This window comes from Dasypus novemcinctus, chromosome X (assembly GCF_030445035.2).
Source record: "Dasypus novemcinctus isolate mDasNov1 chromosome X, mDasNov1.1.hap2, whole genome shotgun sequence".
Classification (NCBI taxonomy): Eukaryota; Metazoa; Chordata; class Mammalia; order Cingulata; family Dasypodidae; genus Dasypus; species Dasypus novemcinctus.
Genome location: NC_080704.1, coordinates 153,695,039 through 153,703,437, shown reverse-complemented (window position 1 = coordinate 153,703,437; position 8,399 = coordinate 153,695,039).

Here is an 8,399-nt window from a genome sequence, read left to right as displayed (position 1 = left end):
TCAAAGCCCTCTCTCAACTGAGAGGTAGAGTGGGCATCACCATCCCAGGGTCCCCAGGATAGAGAAATAAAATGTGGATTAGAGTAGACTTACTGGTATTCTACTATAGAACTATTGTGACTAGTAATGGAAGAAACTGTAGGATTGATGTGGAGAAAGTAGCCACGGTAGTTGCTGAGGGCAGGTAGAGGCAAGAAGAGATGTGATGTGGGGGCATTTTTGGGACTTGGAGTTGTCCTGAAGGATATTGCAGGGACAGAGGCTGGACATTATATATCCTGCCATAACCCCACTGAATGAAGTGGGGGAGAGTGTCAACTGCAATGTGAACTATAATCCATGCCGTGCTGCAGTGCTCCAAAATGTATTCATCAAACACTAATGAAAGGAGTTGATGGGGAGGAGTGGGGGGTAGGGGAATGGGGCATATGGGAACCTCCTGTATTTTTTAATGTAACATTTTGTGTGATCTATGTATCTTTTTGAAAAAATTAAAATCCATTTAAAAATTTTTTTTAAAAGAATACGGTCTTTAGGTCAGTTAATAGCATCGTATTAGTGCCGATTTCCTGGTTTTGATCATTGTACCATGGCATGCAAGTTATTGACATTAGAGCAGGGATTCTTAACCTGTTTTGTTCCATGGACCCCTCTGCCAGTCAGGTGAAAACCACAGACCCCTTCCTAAGTCCACACCATACTGTGTAGTATTTAATAAATACATCACACCTGCACCAACACTTCCCCACAAGAATACTGTTGTTTTGAATTTCAATTCAAGCTCATGGACCCCTGGTTAAGAGCCCCTGCATTAAGGAAGTCAGATGAAGGGCATATATAGGAACTCCCTGTTCCATTTTTGCAACTTTTCTGTATATCTAAAGTTGATTAAAAATAAACAGATAAAGGGGAGTGGGTGTAGCTCAGTTGGTTGAGTGTCTGCTTCCCATGTATGAGGTCCTGGCTTCAATCCCCAGTACCTCTTTAAAAAAATAAGATAAAATAAAATTTTAAAGAATAAAGATTAAAAGGAGATCATTTCAGATAGTGATAAGTGCCATGAAAGAAACAAAGGAGGTTAACAAGAAGGAAAGTGATTTGGGGTGGGAGTGTGAGTGGCTACTTTAAACAGGATGGGCAGGGAAAGTTTCTCTGGGGAGATGACATTTGAGCTGAGACCTGAAAAATGAGAAGACTCTTAAGAATATCTGAGGCAAGGGCGCTCAAAGCAGAATAAGCCATGTGCAATATAACTGAACTTTTGATTTATATCCATAGCTCTCAAATATTGTCATAATGAAAGGAATAGGATAAAAATGTTAAGGATGTTCTACTGAAAAGTTACCAAGTTTGAAAGTCATTTCAGTCATGAATCATAATGAGAGAGCTCATTATGAAATACACCCATATTGGGTAAAGAGAAAACTTGAAACTTAATTTGGCAGTTTTTTATCAGTGATGCTTGAAGTTACAAATAATAATGAAAAACCATTAAAAAATCATTACTCTTTCAAGTGGTTTTAAGCATCTATAAAACTCACATTTTAAAATGGCAAAGAGCACACACAATTCTTCATGCCAGAAAGTTATTTTGTCTGAAGCTGCCCATGGGATCGTAAAATAAGCCAGCAGAAAAATCTGAAGATCACATTAAAGGAACTTTGCAATTGGCTTTGAACATAGTTTCTAGTGCTAGAGGAAGTCCGTTTACATTCTTAATGACCTCAAAAAGCTGTGTTTAATGTATAATTTGTTTGGAAGTACTACCTTCAATGAACTTCATATTTTCCTCTACGCTATTAGTGTGTTAGTTTCCATATAAGAGCTGGGCACTATACAATAAGTGGCAATGAACTAAGAGGGCAGGCTCTGGAATAAGATGGCCTGGGTTCAAATTCCTACTCTGCCACTTCTTAGCTGTGTGATCTTGGACAAACGATGCAAAATCTCTAGGTCTGCATCTGTAAAATTGGGACAATTATAAAAAGCGTCATCGTAAGAATAAAGAAGTGCTTCACCCAGTGCCATTGCATATAGTAATGATTCAACAAATGCTGGCTAATATTAGTAACAAAGATTTAAATTTTAATTTTGGTGCAACCTGAAAAAGATACATTTTGCTTGTAATTCTAGGTAGTTTAGATATTCACAATTTTCAAGACTTTCCATTGTTTTTTAGCTTTCCATCACCTATCCAACAAATATTTATTAATACATAGTTTTCTAGGCACACTTCTGGAAGGCTAGGGATATAGCAGGGGACAAAACTGGCACAGTCCCTGCCCTCATGGAGCTGACAGTCTACCAGGGAGACAGACAATAAATAAGGAAAGGAATAAAGGAAAATATGAGCAGGAGCTTTTAAGGGAACAGCTCTGCAGTGGATGTCTCCACAGAGAACAGGCTCAAGCGGCGTCTGACCCAAGTCCTGGCAAAAACCCCTCTGTGATCCTCCCAGGAGCATGGCAAGAAACAGCAGTCCTGTGAGTAGCTGTCCCAAAGCCGCTTCCCATCTGCCTGCCTGTCTTGGACTTTCAACCTTGCCTCCCTCCCTAGGGTAGAACTGCAGGCTGTAAAAATCACTTAACTGCTTTAGGGAGGGGACTCCTCCAAGGCAGTGACCCATCGCTCCTGCCATCTGGCATCTGACCTCTCTGCTTTGATGTTGTCCTGTGTGTGACTAGGGGATGCGGGGAGCTGACACCAGGCTGATGTTGCTGCTGCTAATAAACTATCGCTGGCCACTTGGGCTGGGGCAGGGGCAGGGGCAAGCCCAACAGAGCTGAGTGGCAAGCCCAACCGAGCAGCTGTAGCCGCTGCTTAGGGAACTCTTGACCGCCTGACAGTGCTAAGGACTCGGAGGAAAATAAAACCGGGGTAAGGTAAGAGCAGAAGTGACCTTGAGGATTTAGAGACAGGGGTCAGGGTAGGGTTCACCAAGGTAATATGTGAGCCTGCCAAGCTAAGATTTCAGGTTATAGAGTGACAGGCAGAAGGAACAGCAATGACAGAGGTCCCAAGGCAAGCGGGAGATTGGTAGGTTCAGTGAGGCTCAAGGGAAGTGAGCAAGGAAGAGAAAAATCAACGAAGTTAGAGAAGTAGACAAGGACCAGCTGAGACAAGGGGTTGGAAGGCCCTAGAATAGTTTACATTTTCTTTTAAGTCTACCGGACAGCCATTTGGCGTGAAGCAGGCAAGCGATATGATCTGATTTATATTTTCAGAAGATCATCCTCCAAAACAAGAAATTCAACTGCAAAAACATCACCCCAATTCTGCAGTGAAGAGATTGACTGGAAAGGGGCAAGAGTGGAGGCAGGATGTTCCTAGCAGCATTATTCACAATTGCCAAAAGGTGGAAGCAACCCAAGGGTCCATCAACAAATGGATGGACAAAAATGTGGTGCATATATACAATGGAATATTATTCAGCCATAAAAGGAATGGAAGTTCTGATACCTGTGACAACATGGATGAAACCTGATGTTGAGTAAGATAAGCCAGTCACAAAAGGACAGATATTGTATGAGCTCACTGATATGAAATAACTAAAATATGCAAATTCAAAGAGACAGAAAGGAAAGGACAGGTTACCAGGAGCCAGGGGGAGAGGGAATGGGGAGTTAATGCTTAATGGGTGCAGAGTTTCTGCTTGGGGGTGATGGAAAAGTTCTGGTAAGAAGATGATGATGAGGTAGCACAACATTGTGAAGGTGATGAACACCACTGAATTGTACACTTGAAAATGGTTAAATGGGAAAACGTATGTTGTATATATGCTACCACAATAAGAAGAGTGGAGGTAGGGAGACCAGTCAGGAGGCTGTTACAGTAATCCAAGCACTCTAAGGTTAGGGTGGTGGAAACTAGTGGAGCAGCAAGGGGGCAAAGAGTCGATTATACCCCATTGAAAGGACTTTGGTTTTCCCTCTGAAATGGGGAGCCACTGGAGGGATTTGAGCCAAAAAGTAACTCCCTGACTAAAGTTTTAACTAGGGTCACGTTGAGTGTGTGGGGGTGGGTGGAGGGAACAAGAATGGAAGCTGGAGATGAAGCCGGAGGCTACTGCACTCATCCAGACAAGAAATGATGCCCGATTTGACGCGGACAGCCTGGCCTCTGTGATGGTTAGTCTTAAGTGTCCACTTGGCCAGGGTGTGGTAGCCAGTAATATAAGCAAACACTAATCTGGGTGTTGCTGTGAAGGTATTTTGTAGATGTGGATAACATCCACCATCAGTTGGTCGACTTTAAGTAAAGGAGATTTCCTCCATAATCTGGGTGGCCCTCATCTAATTCATTGCAGGCCTTCAGAGAAAACCCAGAGGATTCCTGGAGAAGAAATTCTGTCTCTACATGGCAACATAAAAGCTGGCCTGTGTTTCCAGCTTACTGGCCTATCCTACAGATTTCAGACTTGGCAGCCCCCACAGTGATATGAACCAATCCCTTAAGATAAGTCTCTTCCCATGTCTATTTGTTCTGTCTCTCTGGAGAACCCTGACTGATAAGGAAATCTGTTCTCTCCACTAATTTGGAGAGGAGACGCCCTCCTCTGTGAAATGTGCTGTGAATAAAAATAATGTGAAAAAAGCACTTAGCACAGTATCTGGCACCTATTAAACACATCTTAAATAGTAGTTATGCAGAACAAATGTACGTTAATGCTACAAGATGTTAATAATAGGGTGATATCTGGGGAAAAATATAACCAAAGCAAACTATGGACTGTAGGGTATAGTAATATATTAATAGTCTTTCATCAATGGTAAAAAAAGGAAGTACGGTAAGTGAAAGAAACTAAACACAAAGTACGACATATTGTTTGACTCTATCTATACAAAGTGTAAATACAAATAAATCTATAGAGATGGAAACAGATTAGTAGCTACCTATAGCAGGGGAAGACTAGGATTGAGAGGTGACTACGAAGGGGTACGGTGTTTTCCTTTCTGGAGTAATGAAAATGCTCTAATATTGATTGCAATGATGAATGCACAACTCTGCAATTATACTAAAGGCCATTGATTGTACACTTTAGATGGATTGTACAGTTTATGAATACGTTTCAATAAAATTGGTTTTTTAAAAATATTATTCCTAAAAAAAAAGAAAAAAGAGAAAAAATTATTCCTGCAGTCCCTGTATCTGCTTTCAGGACTGCTTAGATTCTAAGCCTTAGAGGTTCTTGTGCTTTTGAGAAAATGCAAATGAAATCTTAGCACTCCCTGTTTAAAACCCTCCAGTGCTTTATGTTGAGCAAAGCAAGCCAGACACAAAAGGACAAATACGGTATGACTGCGTTACTACGAACCAAATATATTGTGTAACATATTGTATGATTCAAAAAAAATGATATGTATCCAGTACATTTGAGAAATGGATGTTTTTTTTAACTGTGTTCTCTTTTTAGTTTTAAATTGTTTTTATTTTCAATTATTAAATGTACAAAATAAAGTTTTAAAAACACAAAACCCTCCAATGCTGTCCCAGTGCGGAATGTAGAAAATCTAAACTCCTCTACTGGAGCCTGCAAGGTCGTCCCTGGTCTGCCCTGGCCCTGCCTCTTCTGTCTCAGAGGCTCCCACTCTCCTGAGACTCCCAATCCCAGCTGTCTTCCTTCTCTCCCTCGAACACCTCAGGCTTGTCACCATCGCAGGGCCTCTGGCAGTTGCTATTCCGACTGCAAGGACCTCTCTACCCCTACCTCTGCACGTGGCTGCTTGCTCCTTGACATTCAGGTCTCAGCCCAAACGTGAGCCTCCCTAACCACCTTATTTAAAGTACGGCGTCCAGCCCTCCCCTGCTTGCCCCCAGTGCCTGGCACATCGCCCTTCATAATCTGTCACTATTTGAAATGATCTTGTTTATGGTTCCTCTCCCCAACTCGAGTGGCCTCTCCAGGAAACCAGGAACTTTTCTGTCTTCCCCAGTACCTGGCGCCCAGAGGGGCCTCAATGGGTTTCTGCAATCTTACCTTTCCAAGCTCAAGTGTAGGAGCAACAGCTAGGATTATTCACAAATCTTTTATACATGGAATTAAAGTGGGGTTCTACCTGTATTTACAGATGTGACACATACAGTGTTCTAAGCATTCACAATACAGAAACACATGAAGGGCTCGACGCGTTAATTTTCCAGGTAACCAAAGCTTACCTCTTTTTTAAGGACCTCTGCTCCCTTGGATAGTAATGTTTCTAAAATGGACTCCATGTTTCCCAATCTCCTCAAATCAAGTAAATGAAATTTCATTTTTCCTTCCTTACGAACATCCTTATTATATGAGGTGGTAATGAAAGTGAAAGCCCAAGGGGTTATTAAAGTGAGGCATTTTGGACCATTTGCTTCTTTACTAAATGGCCCCATGTGGCTATTTTTTCTCTACCTGGACGGTTATCTTTAAAATTACTGCTGCTCCTTTCAGTAGCTCCCTTTCCCCATCTTATAAACTATGTCTAATCTGTTGAATGTTGGCTAAGTAAGTAAAATTATTAGAATTGTATGCCCAAAAAGCAGGTTATGTAAAGGTCTGAGGAGTAGCCTTCTGAGAAAGTATACAAGCCTTTAGTTCAGGCATGGAATTCTCATTCCTAGCTGTTAGCTGGGTTTCTTGCTGTGTTTACCAACCAGTGAAAGCATTACTTAAACTCAAGAGTTTGGGCAAAATTGGAAGGGGAAAGAGTTCAGCTTCTTCATGATATTGTAGAATCACACAGGTCCAGCTTTAAATCTTGGCTCTGGCCCTTACTACTCACTAGCTATGTGCGTAAGTACTCAGGATATATATTTTTTTCAGCAGCAACTAATGTTTATGGAGCTCTTGAGATGTCCTGGGCCACTGTCCTGTTTTACCTGCACTATCCCATCTAATTAATCCGTATAGTAAGCACCACTCACCAGTTGAGAGAAGAGGTTCCAAAGCTAAATAGCTTGCTTCGCTTCGCATAGCTAATAAAGTCTAACTCAGAGCTTGCCCAGAGCTCTTAGCTATGCAGTCATTCAACAATCATTTGAGCTCCTACTGTTTGTTTTCTGAGGCACTAATCTGGGCAATTTAGGGTACGTCAGTGAACTAGACAGATCAAATCGCTTGTCCTCCTCCTGGAGTTTATCATTCTTACTGCGGTGGGTGGGGCAGGCAAATTGGGAGCAATAAGCACAACAGTAAGCTGTGCAGTGTTATTAGATCATGCCACTTGAAACTGCCAGTAGCTAACCATTGTTTTGACCGACAAAAATAGTCATTTCTAGAAGGTAGTAAGTGCAACTGAGGGGGGAAAGAAAGCAGGGTAAGGACATTTGGAAGTAGAACGCAGGCTGTGGGATTAAATGGGGCAGTCAGGTCGGCCTCACTGAGGGGACATCTGAGGAAAGACTTGAAGCAGCTCCCTGGGGGAGGAGCGGGCTAGGCAGAGCCAGCAGCCAGCGCGCAGACTCCAAGGCAGACATAGCTGGTGCGTTCAAGGAAGGAGGGCACCCATGTGGCTGGTGTAGTAAGCAAGGAGAGGGGTAGATGAGGTCAGAGGAAATGAAGGGGAGGGGGACGGTGGAATGAAGTAGGGCCAGGTGGCCCATTATAAACCATGGAAGCCCTTAGGGGATCGTGAGCAGGGACGACAGGATGTAGCCTAAGACTGTAAGAGTGCAAGTTGGAAGCTGTTAAATAGGCCCTTGCAATGACCTGGGAGAGGTGACAGTGGCACAGAGCAGGGTAGGAGCAGTGATCAGATTCTAGGGTTTCTTTCCTGATTTCTAAAAAAAATGTTATGGCAAGCTTCAAGTGCAGGAGAAGAGAGGGCAGTCACCCTCCTACCCTCCAGCTACCACAATCATCAGTGAACGGCTGCTCTTGTTTCAGAGGTGAGACCTGGCAACCCTTGCCTCTCCCTCCCCAGTGGATTATTTAGAAACCAACCAGGATACTGAATACATTTTAAAGTTGAGTTCAACAGAATTTCCTGACAGGTTGGATGTGGGGTGTAATTAAAAGAGGCCTCCCGGGAAGCAGATGTGGCTTAAGCCATTGGGCTCCCATCTGCCATATAGGAGGTTCAGGGTTCGATGCTCAGGGCCTCCTGGTGAAGGCAAGCTGGCCTGTGTGGTGGGTGAGCTGGTCCATGCGGAGTGCTGGCCCACACAGAAAGCTGGTGCAGCAAGATGATGCAACAAAAAGAGATACAGAGGAGACACAATAAGACACAGCAGATCAGGGAGCTGAGGTGGAGCAAGAGAATGATCACCTCTCCCCAACTCCAGAAGGTCCCGGATTGGTTCCCAGAGCCACCTAATGAGAATACAAGCAGACACAGAACACACAGCAAATGGACAGAGAGAGCAGACAACAGGTGGGGGGGGGGGGGTAGGGGGGAGAAATAAAAAAATAAATCTTTTTTTTAAAA